Here is an 18267-nt window from a genome sequence, read left to right as displayed (position 1 = left end):
CCTTGGAATGGGCTGCCCAGGGAGGGGGTGGATTCTCCCTCTCTGGAGGTGTTTAAGGTGAGACTGGATGTGGCATCAGTGCCATGGTCTGGGAACCACAGTGGGGTTGGATCAAGGGTTGGACTTGATGATCTCAGAGGTCTTTTCCAACCTAGTTTATTCTATGATTCTATGATTCTATAGCTCTATGATTCTTTTCATCCATGGAAGAATGAAAACAACAATTCAACTCACCTTTGATAAACAGACCTTTGCATTCCATCAACCACCTCCCCCTCTCTGCAGCACCTGATGCCTGTGGCTACAACTTCCCTAGTCCCTGGCCACTAAAACTGAGCTGACCAAACTGCTCTGTGCTGTGATTCCTGACTGTTACTGCTCCTCATCCAGTGAGGATTCCTGAATGGAAGCCACACAGCTGCCTGTGGAGAACAAAGCAGCACATTCCATGCACGTACCCCATTTCCTGCGCTATTGTTTCCCAGGAGCTGCCAGAGGGTTTGTCAGCCCAGATCCAATTAAGATTGGGGTCAGTCTGCTCAGCCATGGCATGAGAAATGTCCTCCTGTGCTTAGAGCACCATCTCCCTAAAGATTGCCAGGATACACATCCCTGAGGGGACTTAGTTCCCATCTGATGCTCAGTTGCTCATCAATGTGCTTTGACCCCGCAAAATATCTGTCTTTTGGGACCTGCCTTCATTAGAAGAAACTGGGAAGTTGGAGTTGCAATGGAGAGTGGGTGCTTCAGTAGACTGAATTATGAATTAGATAGGTTATTAATTATTATTATGATTACTGTTAGATATTAGGAAGAAATTCTTCCCTGTGAGGGTGGTGAGGCCCTGGCACAGGTTGACCAGAGAAGCTGTGTCTTCCCCATCCCTGGAAGTGTCCAAGACCAGGTTGGATTGGGCTTGGAGCAACCTGGGCTAGTGGAAGGTGTCCCTGCCCACAGGGAGGGTTGGAACCAGATAATTTTTAAGGTCCCTTCCAACCCAAGTCATTCTGTGATTTCATGTAACTCACTTGCTGTCTGTCTCTACCAGTCTTTCACCTGATGGTTCTGCAGGTCAGAAGGGTTTCTGCTGAAGAGCAGCCTCTTAGAACTCCGTCTGAGGCTTCCTCTTTGTGTTTGTGGGCAGCAACATCCCCACCTCTCTGAAGTGCTCTGAAATGAAAGTCTTTTGCATCCCTCTTTTGCTCCATATTTTAATAGGAAGTCCTCAAGAACTGACTCATTTAAGTATATCCCTCATTCACTAAGGGATGGGAGATATTATTGATAGAATAGTCTGCTTTTCATGTGCTGACATCTGAACTGATCAATTGATCTGCAATCATAGAATCACGGAATTATGGAATTATATAATGGGTTGGGTTGGAAGGGAGCTTAAAGACCATCTTGTTCCACCTCCCTGACATGGGCAGGGACACCTCCCACTAGCCCAGGCTGCTCCAAGCCCCGTCCAACCTGGCCTGGAACACTTCCAGGGATGGAGCAGCCACAGCTTCTCTGAGCAACCTGTGCCAGGGCCTCCCCACCCTCACAGGGAAGAATTTCTTTTAATATCCAGTCGAAATTTATCCTCTTCCAGCTTAAAGCCATTCCCCTTTGTCCCTCAACAGGAAAGTCCCTAAGTCAGTCTCCAAGAGGGAATATTTAGGGAAATACCATTAAATAACCTTCAGAAGTGTTTCCTTCAACTCTGATCAGAGACAGGTTGTATCAGCAGAGGTACCTTTGGTGTGACCCAGGATGACCATTGTTAAAGGCCTCTATAATCACAAGAACTTTCTGGTTCCCAAGGGCTCCCTGAGAGCTGTGTTGTCCCATTATTCCCCAATTTCCCTCTAAATGAAGCAAAGTCCTCTTTGATCATCAATTCTCCAGCCACCTCTGCACGCTGCAGTCCAGCCTGAATTCACACGTGGTCTCCCAACTCCTCCAGCTGTATCCTGGCACAATTCCTCACATGCAAATACATTTGTTTGTCTTCTCTGACAGTTTGGAACAGAGATCATCTCATTTTTAGCCAATTACCCAGTAGTTGCTTTGCCCAATTTGCACAGAGAACAACCCATTATTGCTCTCAATCTGGGGGGAATTGTTTCTCCTTTGCAGCCTCACAAGCTGCAGATGGAGCCTCATTTTTATTTTATTTTGGGGGTTTTTTTGGTAAATACAAAAAACAATAAAACGTGGAAGAAATAATTTATCTGTGGATGTTAAGCAGGGAGAGAACAGAGAGAACCTCAAAACTGGAAATGGTGGCGTTGATTATTGCTTATTAACTATGAAAAAGACTGAACCAGTGGCATCAAATCCCCTGCAATACCTCATTGCAATGCAGTATTTTAGTAATCCTGTCTCTACTTTCTAAGGAATCTCAAAATTAGTGATTTTTAGTGGGTTTTTACACCCTTTTTACCCTATTTTTTTACATCAAAATAATGCACAGTTTTAAACAACTTCTCCTCCTCAAAACCTCTTGAACATCCACCCTCACCTTAATTAAATATATTAGATTTTGCTTTCTTTTTATCTCCCTCCATAGAGATGTTCAGAACCATCTGGACACAATCCTGTGCCACGTGCTCTGGGATGACCCTGCTGGAGCAGAGAGGTGGCACCAGATGACCCGCTGTGGTCACTCCCAATTTTACCCTTTCTGTGATTCCGTGATAGAATTTCAACAGAGCTTTGAAAAATGTAAGGAAATGTCTTTTAAAATAACCTCTCAAAGTGTACAAACCAAATCCATTTAGTCATTTATATCCACAAAGTCGTTTAGATGCCAAACTTCCATTTACTTCTGTAGAAATTAAAACACCTCTGTGGGTCTGATTTCCAAAACCTTTGTCCATTCTCTATTTCTAGCTTTCTTTTTACAACCAAGGAGCAATTTTTCTTGGATTCAAGGGTTAAAAATTAGAGATAAGCCACTTTCTGAATTCTGATTTGCTTGTTCCTGAGTGTTATTTACAGGAGGACCTTAATCCAGTTAAATAAATTGCACTTTTATAGCCAAGGAATAACAGTGATTCAAAGTGAGCAGGATCCCAATTCCAGTGGCCTGTTGAAGGTGAGGATGAATTACAAGTGAGTTTTTTAGTGGAAAATAATTCCCAGAGCTGTGGGACACAGCCCTGCTCCTTATGAATCCATACAAGAAGTGCCATGGATACATCTCATTATCCCAGAACAAAATAATATAAATGTGAGGAGAAGAAAAAACAGGATTGAAGATTTTTCAGTGAAGCAAAAGCTGAACTCCTGAAGAAGAGCTGACTCAGCTTAGATCTCTAAAATGAGGTTTGTGGTGATCACAGATAAGAGCACCAAGAACACTGGACACAGAGGAAGAAGAGACACTTGATGGAAAATCAATACAGGAATAAGAAAAAGATCCGTGTAGGTCGGAAAAAAATTTTGGCTGGAAATTGGAAGATGATTCCTGTCTGTCAGAGGAGAGAAATGCTGGAAGAGATCTCAAGCATAGCTAAAATTCTGAATGCTCAGAAGGTAAAACATGACAAGACAAGAGGAAATGGCCTCAAGTTGTGTCAGGGGAGGTTTAGTTGGATATTTGAAAATTTTTTCCCTGAAAAGGTGGCCAAGCACTGGAAGATGCTGCTCAGGGAAGTGGTGGTGTCACCATCCCTGGAGGGATTTAGAAGATGTGGCACTTGGGGACATGGTTTAGTGGTGGCCTTGGCCTTGGCCATGCTGGACTTGATGATCTTGGAGGTCTTTTCCAAACTGAAGAATTCTGTGATTCTGAGGTGAGTTTAAAGAACTGGGATCTGGTGCCCCAGGAACTGGAGATCATGGCCCAGGTGGTCTCTTCCAAAATAACTCTCCCAGCAGAAGCAGAACCAACAATCCAGCAGAGAAACTTTTCCACACAAGACTGTGGGAAATGCAGAGTCAGCCCTCTGGGTGGTGTGAGCACCTGCTTTTCTTTGCCTCTCTGCACATTTGTTCTGCACCTGCCAGACCAGAATGTCAGCTGTCAATTTATGGCTTTTCTTTTTCTTCTCTTCCAGTGACAGGAGGGAAGTTTGTGGCCCCCAAGAGAAGCAGAACATAAAAAACCCTGGACAGAGAGTATGAAACTGTTTTGTTTGTTTGTTTGTTTGTTTTTTTTCACTGCCTCCAACACACATGTCACTTGATTTGATGGTTGGTAGCTCTGGGCAACTTGTGTTTAAACACCACAAAAAATAACCAAAAAAACCCTCTCTCTACAGGTCTCATTACTGAAGAAAGCCACAATTTCCTCTCTGGGAAGGAAGCCTGGCTTTGAAGGATCAGCAGAAATCTGCCAGTGGGCAGTTGGAAAAGGAAACAGAGTCCAGGGGTTCCAGCAGGAATAAGGGAATTCTGTTTGGACCTGGATGTGCTCTGAGTAACATTTTCCTGCATCACTGCAATTCACAATACATCTTCTTCCTATTATTATAAATATATTATAAATATAACTTAAAGAATTGTAATTTAAATGTGGATTTCAGCAGGGTACAAAGAGCCTTTGGGATCTTTTAAGTTTCTAGTGGAAGGTGTCCCTGTCCATGACAGGAGGATTGGAACTGGATGATCTTTAAGGTCCCTTCCAACCCAAACCATCCTGTGATTCTATGGAAATACAGTGTTGGGAGCCAGTGAGGTTTATTAATTCTCATTATTTAGAAATATCTCCACATGCTTCAAACTATAAACCAAGGGATTAACCAGAAAATAGCAGGAAAAAAATTCCAGTTTTTTATAGGCAGGTTAATGCAGCATTGCCCACCAGGGCAACACTTGATGGCTTTTCTCTGCCTTAGAGAGAAAATGGCAAAGGGATATTTTACAGAAATAAGAACCATCCTATCACTAATGACTCGGATGTGGGACTTTTAGAGGCTGGGAACACTTTGCTGAGGGAGTGCCTGGAGTCAGGAGCTGTAGCAGGCAGCTCTTAATGGATCAGTCGAGCCTTGTAAGAAGAAACTGGGAATGTGACAAATGGATTTTTTCTGCTAAAAGGGTCCCTCAGAAGAGTCCCAGAATTATCCCCTGACAGCCACCAGAAACCTGGAGCTGTCAGCACCTCAGAGGGATGTCCCCCTGACAAGATCTGATCTGATTTCCCCTCAAGAGGTGAAACAGGTAGACATCCATTTGCATTAATCTATTAATACCCAGAGGAGCAGGATGGATTCATCCTACAAGCCATTTCCAGGAGGACTTTTACACTTCTAAGAGTTCGGAAAACACCCTGAAGCAAAAATTGTCCACACACCAGTAGAACCATGAGTGTGTCATCTTTTCCTCTCATGATGCACATCTGTTGTATCCTGTAACACACTCAACATCCATCTCAGCTGGGCATTGAAAATGGGGAAGAATCTGCATTTTTGCAGGGGTTCTTCTTGTTTTTAGGTCAGAACCACCAAAATAATAGATAATAGAACATTAATAATAGATCAGGGAGGGGTTACCACTGCTACAAATTATGCAGCATCCAAAGATCTTGAACTAATTCAGTCCTTCAAACCTGGGGTTGCACTTTTATAGTATAAATATCTTCCTTAAGAGAAGCTGCTCAGTTCACAACCTGACATTGATGACTTATAACTGGTAAACAAACCATCCATAATACCCTGGGTGAGGTTACAAATGACACAAACAGCTCTTTAATAAGTAATTAATAATGGGGAGCAAAATGCATTAGCAGGGAAGGGTTGTGATTTCAGATTATTTGAGGGCAGCAGTAAATCTTGCAGGTCTTCAGAGTGCATCCTTACAAATATATTAATTCCTAAAGGCTGTCAGCTTTGGTTCGGTTTAATTAAAAAAAAAAAAAAAGTGAAATTAAAATGTTGCAATACACATTTTGGGGTTTAAAGGAATAATAAATCTTTCCTTATATGCTCATTTTCAAAGCATTAAACAACCTGCTACTCTCCAGCAATGTGAGAAAGAATAAAATCAAAAAGTTTAATAGATAGATCATAACTATTGAAAAGACAGAAGGAAGCTTTTATAAGTAGAAGAAGGTGATGCCTTGTGATTTTTAAGTTTTCCATTAAAAAGGTTTTATACTTTACTTCACTTCTGTTTCTGGGATATGTTCATATTTTAAAAATGGATAGTTACTTTTTATCCTCCTTTTCACTTCTTTATATCTTTTATTTACTTCTGCAGTAATTTCTGATTATTTTTTTCTTTTTTTTCCCTGATAGATGGGGAGATAAATATTTTATTTTTTTTTTATAATGCATTATTTTTTAGACATAAAACAACTCACCTTTGTCTGGAACGATTCTCTCCCTCTTTTTCTGGTGTGCTTGATCACTCATTAATTGACATGTTGGGTGTCCCCATGAAGGCCACACATCTTTTACAGCTCTTTTAGACAGAACTTCATCAGCAAACCTGAGCTGGGCTAATTTTGCAAAGGTCTTTGATATAAGATGACACCATTATCTTGGGTAAGAAGCAGCTAAATGTGTTTTCTTGCACTCAGCAATCACCAAATTCATTTTTTTGGCAGTGACTTGGAGCATAAAACACTATATTTCTATAAATACATTATCAGCAGAAGGAGGGCTCAGGAGAGTCTCCATCTTTTGTTGGATGAGGGTGGAAACACAGGGAGAGAGGATGAGGAAAAGGCTGAGGTGAGGGTCAGTCTCTCCTCCCAATTACCAAATGATGAGAGGAAAGGGCTCAACCTGCAGCAGGGGAGGTTTAGATGTGATTTTAGGGGGAACTTCTTGACAGCAGTGGTTGTCCAGCCCTGGCACAGACTGTCCAGGGACGTGGTGGAAGGATTTAACTGTCCAGGGAGGTGGGGGAAGGATTTAACTGTCCAGGGAGGTGGTGGAGTCCCCATCCCTGGAGGGATTGGAAAGCTGTGTAGATGTGGCCCTTGGGGACACAGTTCAGTGGTGGCTTGACAGTTTTGAGTTAATGGCTGGACTTGAAGATCCAAGGTGGTTTTTCCAACCTAAATGCTTGGATGATTCTGTGATTCCATTGTTGGATAAACCCAGAAGCCCCTCCAGGCTGGGATCTGGAGCCCTGCAGTGACCCCAAGCACACCTACATTGCTGCTTTTGGCCACGAGGCACAGGCTGAGTGACTTCCCACTGCCTCAGGAATCAGGTGTTTGGATCTGGAAGCATGGAAAACAATGTTCAACAGCAGATGGCAAGGGGAGAGCAAAAGGACAGAGAGGAATCCTGCAACATCCCACTCTATCCTGTAATTACCCAGAGTTGGAGGTGATGTTATTGTATTTTTCCAATTAATTTGCCCATTAATTTACCTAATATATTTTGAAGAAGTGTAAATATTTAGCAACTATTCTGTCCTATATTGAGAAGTCCTGGAGCTTTTTCTTTTTTTTTTTTTTTTTTTTTTTTTTTTTTTTGCTGTGTGAATGATTTCATTTTGCTCATTTTCAGCTGCCACCTGCTATTTCTATTTCAGAACTCCCAGGACCTCTTCCTTTGTTGAGTTTGCTCTGTTTTGATTTAAAAAGAAGATGATGAATAAAGAGTTGCTTCCTTTCTGAGACCACTCAAGACCCTCTGTCAGTTCCCCACAGTCTCATTGTCTGGAATGGGGAAATCTAATTTATTTAGTCATTCTTTGCAAGGAGATTGTTCCACTCCTGTGATAATCCCCGTCACCTTTTTCTGCATTTTTTCCAATTTCATTCAGTCCTGTTGGAAACAGGGGGATTGGGAAGGCAAACAGTAATTAGTGAGTGCATAATGGATATGTACCATGGCTTAACTAGGAAAACAAACCCCTGGAGTTGCCAACACACATCACAGTGCCCACTTTTTCTTTTATTCCTTTTATATCCAGTGGGGTCCTCTTACAAATGGGCAGGGAATGTCCTGAAGACAAAAGCCATCATTTAGTTTCCTCCTCAGTGCCTGGCACTGTTGAGTCTGGTTTTGGATTAAACCTGAGACCAAGCTGCAAGTGCTATATAAACAACAGTGCCTGTGGATTTTCACGGAATCAAACAATCCCAAAGTGTTGGAAAGCACCTTAAAGATTATCCAGTCCAACCCCTGCCATGGACAGGGACACCTTCCACTAGCCCTGGTTGCTCCAAGCTTCATTCAACCTGGCCTTGGACACTTCCAGGGATGGAACAGCCACAGCTTCTCTGGGCAACCTGTGCCAGGGCCTCCCCACCCTCACAGGGAAGAATTCCTTCCTAATATCCGACCTAAACCTTCCCTCTTTCAACTTAAAACCATTCCCTCTTAGTCTTGTCCCTCCATTCCTCATCCTACATCCCTCTCCAGCTCTCCTGGAGCTTCTTTAGGCCCTGGAAGGGGCTCTCAGGTCTCCCCAGAGCCTTGTCTTCTCCAAGTGAACCCCCCCAGCTCTCCCAGCCTGGCTCAAGAGCAAAGGAACTCCAGCCCTTGGAGCATCTCCGTGGCCTCCTCTGGACTTGCTCCAACAGATTCATATCATTTTTCCCCAGAGCTGGATGTAGCTCTCCAGGATTCTTTTCCCATGTTTCCTAGGTCAACATAAAGATTCAGCTCCTGAAGTTCAGTGTCACACTGAACAGTGTCCTCCCCCCCCATTCACTGAAAGGCCTCTCCTTTATTTCTTATTGAAGTCTGTCTGAATTCAGCTTCAAATATTCAGTTCTGGGTCTGTCTATCCCTGCCAGATTAAACAAACTTTTTTTACCTGTTATTTTCTCCCCAGGAAGGTCTTTATTCCCTCTAATGAACATTCTGTTTAATAAGCCAAGTAGGTTGAGTTCTTTGAAATATTTGTTTCCCCCACAATACAGCATTTTCCCAGCCATCAAATCATTTTTGCAGCTCTTTCTGTGCACGCTCCAGATATTTTATCAGCATCTTATTTGAAGTTGTTGACAGCAGAACTGGACTCAGCAGCGATGGATCAAGCTGTGATTGTTATTTCTGGGTTGATGTCTTCTTGGAACACATTCCAGGCCACATCTGATTAGGATCAACAGATGAGAGCACAGAGATTGTGTTGGCTTCAGGCATTGGGAAGACAGGCAGTATCTGACCCAGCATGAAGCTCAAGGGGCATGGAGAGATGGCCCTTCTGCTCTCCAAATTCAACCCTAATCCAGCCCATCAGCAGTGGCCATTGGATCAGTGTTTTACATCCTATGGAAGTGTTTGGTTTTGGCCTAATATTATAAAATTTCAAGTGTGGTGCATTTCAGACTTCGCCTCTTTCTTCACACAAGCTCCATTAGGAGATGAAATCACCCCTTAAGTCCTGGGATCTTCTGTACAGAGCCAGGGGACCCCTGGAAATATGTTTTCCCTCTATTTAAATACTCCTTTTATGCCAGACTAGGGACATTTTATAGCTGGTTCTGCCAAGCACCTCTGGGATGGGATCCAGTACCTTCCACTTGGATCACCAGTTGCTTTGGGAATGCCACTGAGACAGGAGATGCCAGCAATTTCTCCTTAATTTTGTAAGGAAATCAGTCCTTGTTCAGCAAATGAAGGCAGTGACTCCCTCTCAGAACAATCTTAGAATTTAGATTTACAAACTTAGATGCCAAATAACCAAGAAATAACAAACACATGTGCCCTTCCAAATAATCCTTTATCTGGAAAGGGCAGCTGTTGAACTGATGTTGAGACATAATGAGCTGGCTTTGCTTGGTCTCTGGTTCAATATGTTTAAAGAGTTGATTTTTGTTCTTGGACAGTTCCAGCTGAGCTTATTCCATTTGTCCATACAAGATCCCCTGTTTAACAAACAATTCTGCAAGAAGGACTCAGATGCACTCAGCTCGGGGGGGGGGGGTGATTTAAAAAGTCCTGTATTGTCCAATATTTGAATGTTTTGCTTGTTTTGATGTTCTCAGTTGCATGGCTGAATAATTTGGGGTTTCCAACAACAGTGTCAGGACACTTCCATTCAGTTCTGTGAGTTAACAGAAGTTCATTGGCACAATTTTTTTTTTTTGTATTTTAGGTTAATCATTTTTAGCTGTAATTATTAAACACATTATTTTAATTTATTAGGAGACCTTTAGCAAATGCAGTGTGAAGAGCTTTGTCATCTGTGCCTGTGTGTTCCCCGAAGCAGAGAGTTTTGGGAGAGGTAACGAAGAGGAAACACGGCTGGCAGAGTCACAGGATCATAAAGGTTGGAAAAGACATCCAAGATCATCAAGCCCAACCTTCATGATGAAGATCCAGCCTTCAAGATCATCAGCCTCCAACCTGTTATACCAGGAAGAAAATTTTTTAAAATATTATCATCATGGAATTGTTTGGGTTGGAAGACACCTTGAAGATTGTTGAGTTCCAAGCCCCTGCCAGGGGCAGAGACACCTTCCACTATCCCAGGTTGCTCCAGCCTGGTCTTTGATACTTCCAGACATGAAGAGTCCACAATCTGTGTGGGAAATCCTGTACCAGGGCCTTACCACTCCCACAGGGAAGAATTTCTTCCTAATATATAATCTAAATCTACCTTCCATCAGATTAAGGCCATTCCCCCTTGTCCCATCACTACGTGTCCTTGTGAAAAGTCCTTCTCTAAATCTCTTGTAGCCTCTTCCAGGCACTGGAAGGGGCTCTAAAGTCTCTCTGAAGCCTTCTAACCTCCAGCTGAGCAGCCCAAACTCTCCAGCCTGTCTCCAGAGCAGAGATGCTCCAGCCCTCTGGTCAGCTCGGTGGCCTCCTCTGGACTTGTTCCAGCAGGTCAACACCTTTCTTGTGTTGGGAGCCCCAGTGAAATAGGAAATCAGCTGTCAGTGGTCATTCTTCAGTGACCATCATATCCATGGCTGGAAAAATGACCAAATTAGGGGGTTTTTGCCCCTTCAGAGAAGGTGGAATCACTCTCAGTGAGCAGAGGGAAGTTGATGATCTCCATGCACGGATCTCTCTCTTGTTCTCAGAGTATCTAAGTGGGAAGTGGCTTTGTCCTCACCCTTCGGGCAAAAGCCCTTTTGAAGGAATCACTCGTGTGAACAGCTTGATTCAAAACCTGTGTGACAGAGAAGAAGTACTTCTCTCTTATTTTGTCATCAGAAGGCTGAAAGGCATCTGCAAATATCACTCATTATCATTTATTATTCCAAATTATGCTGAAGGGGAGATAGATCTCCTTGGTTTCAGTCCTGCTCCTGTAAGTTTACCCTGCCAGGATGGAGAACAGGAAGAAGTCTCTTCTTTGATGTGATATTTGAACAATATTAAAATGTGTCTGGGGAGAATAAAGCTGCAGTGAGAATAAGGAAGCATTTTAACCCTCATGAGTGGAGTTCAAGCAGCTGCCAACATTTCTGAGCAGAAAATCCGGTATTAAAAAAAGAACACATTCAAATGAATATGCTCTTCTCTCCTGAACTGATATTTTTAAAAACCTGCTTTTGAAAAGGTTTTCAAGAACACAGCTCGCATTGAGTCTTCTCCAAATTAAAATGAAGCTCTGCCATGTTCAGGGACAGCTGGCCGATGGAAAAGACATGGGAACATGGGAAGAGAACAGCAGGTAAGAAGTGTGGTGAGAGGAATGAGGTGGCCAGGCTGTACAAGAGTTCATGAGTCTTGACCAACGGATAACTGGGGACCCTGTCAGGATACCACTGGAATTCCAGTTAAAAAATGTGAATCTGGTCTGCTATTTTTATTCCATTCCAGACAATCCTGAGTTAGTGGATGCAGGACTAGTCAGAAGTTATGACCACTTTTTTCTGACCAGCTTGAAGCATGAGGACAACAGACACAAGACTCATCTGCCTTGATGAAAAATAGGATATTTTGCTTCTTGCTGCTGATCCAGCTGAATGAATTCAGGCTTCGTTGCAGATTTACTCTAAAGATATTAATTAGATTATCACCTCTGAATGAGAAAATTAAAAATGGCCACATGTTTGCCATTGAAAATTGGGCAGAAATAGGTCACCTCCACCCCTAGAAATGCATGAAGTCATCTGGGTATCAAAAGGACTTTAGAGCTGTTTACTGTAGTCTGGGCAAGTATTTTCTTTCCTCTCTGTAAGGAGAAAAGACCATTTCCATGAAGCCCTTTACCAACACCTTCCTGGCCTAAATTTTTCTAGGGGACATAATAGAAATGTAGGAGGACACAGAAACGAGATCACTTATTTGAGAGCTTAGTTCCAGGCAACAATCCTCCCTGCTTAGTCACAGGTTTAATGCTTCACTCAGTGCCCATCCAGTCTAGAAACCTGGCCTGGTCAGATCATGGTGGCCCTTTAGACAGTAATTAAAAATACCTGATTGAAGATGGAAACAGCAGCCAGATAAAAACTGGAAAGGAAATAAAGCTGCCTTTAAGGAGGAACACTTCTTAATCTTAATGTACTGCCTGAAAACCTGCTCAGCTGTAGCAGAATACACCCTGAAAAGCAAGTAGAGCCCTGAAGTGCCTGAAAGACCATGGCCCTCACTCAGAAATTTATTTCTATTGCTGATTTTTACAATTTCATAAATTGAAATTAAATGCATGTAAAAAGTTGTGTTATTCAGGTTAAGGCAGAAACACTTCAATGCGAAGTGTCAATGCCAGAGTTCCAAGAAGGGTTTGGTGAATACTCTCAGGCATGTGGTGGGATTCTTGGGGTTGTCCTGTGCAGGACCAGGAGCTGGACTTGTTGATCTTTGTAGGTCCCTTCCAGCTGAGCATATTCTGTGATTCCAAGCAGCTTCCACATGTGCCTTGGTGTCTGAGCTTGCTGTGAGTCAAGAGCTGATCAATATGTTCAGCAGGTCTGCTTTGATCAGCACAGACAGATGGAGATGTCACAAACGCCACAGATACCTGTGTTTAGGCAACTGGGTCTTGTCTATGATGTCTGTGAAATAACTGGAATTAAATTAATATTCATAACTGAGCTGTTGGCTGGTATTCTCCTGACCATGTTGATCAGGTCTGTGTTGGCTGGGGCTTGGATGCCTGACATGGACATTGATAACAAAATATAGAAACCTCTAAAGCAGGGCTGGTCCCAGAGCTGAATCCCACTGAGCCAGTACCTGCAGGGGCTCCAGGAGAGCTGGAGGAGGACTGTTGACAAGGACAAGGGATACTGGCTTTAAAGTGAAAGAAGGCAGGGTTAGATGGGATATTTGGAGGAAATTCCTCTCTGTGAGAGTGGGGAAGCCCTGGCACAGGTTACCAGAGAAGCTGTGGCTACCCCATCCCTGGAAGTGCCCAAGGCCAGGTTGGATTGGGCTTGGAGCAACCTGGGCTAGTGGAAGGTGTCCCTGCCTGTGGCAGGGGGCTGGAACGAGATGATCCTTAACATCCCTTCCAACCCCAACCATTCCCTGATTCTGTGAAAACACCAGCAGTGTTTCCTCTGCTGTAGCATTTAAAAGATTGCAGAAAAATATTCAGGCAGCAACTTTATTCCTGTCTCTCAGCACTTCTTGGATACTAAACCGCAGGCACTTTTCCAAGGACAAGCATTTCCAGTCTGGTCTTCTTAATATCCAAGTCAGGTCTTAGGAAGAACAGCACCACAGTATCTTGATATTTTCTGGTTGTGTTTTTTGTATGGTAATGACCGAAAGTGAACAGTGCTCTGTCACGTGTTCAAAGTTCTGGGAACTGGGATTTCTGGATTTAGCTCCCAGCAACAGCACAAATGCCCTGGGTGGATTTTGACAGGTCCTTTAACTTCCTTGTCCCTTAAATATTAATAGATGAAATGGAGGCTATTTTTCCTAAGGCAGTTGAGCTCAACACACTAATGACTGTGAGACGTTGCAGTAATGGAGGCGTTTGACAAATGTGAAGAATGATGTTGCTGTTATTGGTGTGATGGATCAAAACTTTACTTCAGCTTCATTAACTTCATCTTTTCTCCTTGTCAGTGTACAAACACACTATTTCTGGCAGCTCAGATTCCAAAGGATTCATTATTAGTTGTACACTAATAATGTCAGCCTGAAATTAAAAGTAGAAGGGGGTGCGGGGGAGTGAGGTGGGGTTTTTTTTCTTGCTTTCTGTAAAATCTGATTGTGAAAATTATGTCTCTCGGCACCACTGGATAAAGGAAACACAAAAGTTCCCCACAGTGACAGGAAAAGGAAAGGCCATTAAGGACTGCAGCAGAATTTGAGAAGAGTTAATGTGAACTGTTGCAAAACATCCCAGACAGAACTGGATTTTGGATGAGACGTGGCTGGAACCGAACAGGAGCTGATAAACTTGGCCAACCCAAGTTGATCCTGCTGAGCCATTTGGGATGTCCCTGCACCAAGGAGCAGGTTAAGCAGCTTATTTGCTCTGGTGGTGTGCCCTGCATGAGGTCTGAATACCTGTGGAGTCATCCCTGAGGCACTAAGAGACATTCCATGACCATAAACATTCCCTGTGGTTTTGACAAGAGCAGGATACAGGAGTCCTGGGGCCTCCCCGACGCTGTACTGGAGCTCCAGGAAACCAAAACGATTTTGCACTGGACACAACGTCTTCACTTCTCACCTAAGCTGTCCCTTACATGTTTTTATTGTAAAACTCCCTTTTATGGGGAGCATCAAAATGTCATTTCATTTTACAAGGACTCCAAATCTGAGATGAGACATGGCTTGAACTGAACAGAAACTGATAAATGTGACCAACCCAAGGTGATCCTGCTGGGAATGAAGCATCTCCTGGATAAGTTTTTGGTACAGATCCCACTAAGTGCAACCCACATCCATTGCTGAGAGTGATGATGGATCAAGGTGCTCCAGGTGAGCCACTCTGGTAACCTCAGCAAACCTGACCTTTCCTTGGCTGTGCTGAAAGAAAAGTCCTGGCCTGTGTTTTAGGAGATATATAACATTTTTTTGGATGTTTGTTGGATCATTACACCTTGGAAATCCAGCCTGGGGGAACTCCCAGCAGGGTGAGGTGTTGTACACTGCTGGTCACCTTCCAACTTCTTCTCTGAAGATGGAATAGAATTATTAAGGTTGGAAAAGACCTCTAAGATCATAAAGTCCAACCTTCAACCAAACACCACAGTGCCCAATAAATCATATCACAAAGCGCCACAGCCTCTCTGTTTTTGAACACTTAGAGGGATAGTGACTCCATCACTTCCCTGGGCAGGCTGTTCCAATGCTTAACCACTCTTTCAGTGAAGAAATTTTTCCTAATATCCAACCTGAATCTCCACTGATGCAACTTGAGGCCATTTCCTCTTGTCCTGCCACTTGTTGTCTGGGAGAAGCAACAGAATTTTTTCTTGGTGATTTCCTGTCCGTCTCCTTTGTTCATTAATGTCTTGTTTTACATCTAGTCTCCCATTTCTAGACATTCAGCAGTGCTTCTTTAACCTCTTTCTGTAACCAGGGTAGCAAAAAAATCAGCTCCACCTCTCCCTTGCACAAGGGTTGTGATCAGGAACAGGGATCGTGGCATTTTTCTAGGAGTGAGGAAGGATATTTGTCCTTGAGCTGCATCCCAGTGGAGGAGAACAGAGAGGGATAATACACATTCCAGCTTCCCTTGCAGAGAGGAGAATTCACTGCTGGATATTTGAGCCCTTAGTGAGGTGTTTCATTAGTTTATGTGGCATCATCAGTCTGGCAGTGCCAGGGGAGTTGGAGATGGAAGTGCCTGGTTGGCCCTGCAGTGGGTGGGGATGTTCTTTCCTTGCAGGGCAGCAGAGATCATGGGATCACTAAAGTTGGAAAAGCCCTCTGGGATCGTTGAGTCCAACCACTAACCCAGCACTGCCTGGTCCACCATTAAACCACGTCCCCAGGTGCCACATCTGTGCATTTCTTGAACACTTCCAAGGATGGTGATTCCGGTCCTTCTCTGGAAAGCCTGTTCCATTGCTTGCCATCCTTTCAGTGGAGAAATTTTTCCTGATATCCAAGTGAAAACTCCCCTGGTGCAACTTGGGGCTCTTTCCTCATGCCCTGTCAAGATGCTGGAAATAATTGCAGGGTAGCAGTTCCTTGGACTGATCTGGCCAGGTCTGCCAGCTCCCTTTCTTCTGTCACTTTAGAGGTAAAAATGCTCTTACCAACCCCAAAAATACTCCATGTTACTGTGCTGACTAAGTCCTAAATGTGCTGAATATTCACTTGCCTGTTGACAGGGACCTTGCAGTGATTTGAGTAAGACCTGGATGGTCATAATTCAGTGTCAAGCACTGTTTTTTTTCACTCAGCCTCTCTGGGTTTTAGAGAAAGACATCGTCTGAGCTGGTTTTCTCCCCAGAAGCCTTGTAGGGTGACTTTCCACTGGACAAATTACAATGAGTTGTGGTGCTGTCACTGTCTCACCATAAATCGTCCTGATAACGAGGCAGGTGAGCTCAGATTCCAAACCCTGGGCTCCTGCAGGTTCCGTGAGCACAAACCCATCAAAAGATTGTGAAACAACGTGAAACTTGCTGTTACAAAGCTGCTGTGGAAGAAGCACATAATTAAAAACACTCCCCTGGAGAGAACATCATTTCATCTTCTTCACACAACCCACCACTAGGGCAAAAAACACAACAAAAGATCTGAATCACGGGGAAAACAGGGGCCCTTTTTTTTTGTTGTTGTTGCTGGAATCCCTCGTATTAATTTTACACTTGCTATTGAATTTAAGGTCAATTAATATTGAATTTAAGGTCAATCAGTGAGGCTTGTAAGTGAAAATTGCCAAGCTGTATTCCAGCAAACATGACATTTCTGTTGTGCACATGAACCTCTCGGACTTTTGGTTTCCAATCTGCTCAAAAGCACAGCGTGGTCTCAGAGAAACAACAGGGGACTAAAAGCATGATATTTTATTGAGGAACACAGGATTTATTAGACTCAATTAGACTGTGGTCCATTTGTTCCTGTTTCTTGCCTCGAGCAATGAGTGAATTCCAGCATTTCAAAGGCAAGGGGAAATTATAGTGAAGGAGGAGACGTGAAATTTGAAGGGTTTTTTTACTGACCTAAAACTCAGCTCCTGTTAAATGGAAACTCCAGAGTGAGCTATGAGTCCTACAGTGAAATTTGGGTCAAGTTTTGATTAATGTCAGGATGAAAATTTCAACTCTATTCAGGCTAAAATGAAGGGACAACTGTCTCTGGCTTTTAGGGATGTGATATTACTAACATTTATTAAACACATGATAGCAGTGTCTTGAGGCACAGGCCTTGGTCAAAGCCTCCTTGGTCTCCACACTGTCTATAATGACACAGCTTCCCTTCTGGGTTCCCCTGTTCCACCATATTTTCAGCAAAGAAGAGAAGAGTCAACAAAAAGAAATATCGTTTTCACCAAATCTTCATTGCTTCTTATCCCTGAGTCCCCCAAAAAGAAAAAAAAAAATTAAAGGGTGGACTTTTTTAAACTTGGTATTTTAGTGTCCATTTCTCTACTGCAAGTTGTAAATCCCACAACAGGGTGGGATGGTTACTCAGTCTTATCCTCAGCAGGGTAAGATCGTTTGTCTTTGCTTATCACAGAATCAGAGAATGGTTTGGGTTGGAAGGAATCTTCAAGAACATCTTGTTCCAATCCCCTGCCATGGGCAGGGACACCTTCCACTAGCCCAGATTTTTCCAAGACCCATCCAACCTGGCCTTGGACACTTGCAGGGATGGAACAACCACAGCTTCTCTGGGCAACCAGTGCCAGGGCCTCCCCACCCTCACAGTCAAGAATTTCTTCCTAATACCTGATTTAAATCTCTCCTGTTTCTGTTTAAAACAATTCCCCATGTCCCATCACTGTCTGTCCCTGTAAAGAGTCACTCTTCCTCCTTTTTATAAGCCCCCTTTAGATACTGGAAAGCCACAGTTGTGCTCCTCCCGATGGCAGACATGAGTTTGATCAGTCTACACCCACCAGTCCCTTACAGAAGGTGAACAAGATGCCCCGTGGTTGGAAGTTTGTGGGATCAGGAATCTCTTGTTTGAGTGACTCACTCCTGCAAATCCAGAATTTGGCTTGGGACAGAGCCTGAACAAACTGGGTGAAGGAAAGACTTGTCTCCTCCCAAGAGTTCAGTTCCCAGCAGTTGGAATTGTGAGAATTTCCTGATGGACTGGACCCCCAAGGGACAACTTCATGACAGAAACCTTCAGATTATAGAATTCTGGTCCTGGAATGATTCTGATCCCATGTGAAATTCCTGGTTTGGATTAGAGCAGCACTCACTGCCCATATCAGAGGCACTAAATCCATGGAATCTTCAAGACCCCTTCCAACCCCAAACCATTCTGTGAGAGGCTCCAGGTGATCCAGAAGTGAAGGCTGGGACAGGTATGAGAG

Source organism: Manacus vitellinus, unplaced genomic scaffold (genome assembly GCF_001715985.3).
Source record: "Manacus vitellinus isolate BGI_N305 unplaced genomic scaffold, ASM171598v3 scaffold_1_pilon, whole genome shotgun sequence".
NCBI classification, from domain to species: Eukaryota; Metazoa; Chordata; class Aves; order Passeriformes; family Pipridae; genus Manacus; species Manacus vitellinus.
Note: the sequence above shows the minus strand (reverse complement) of the source record.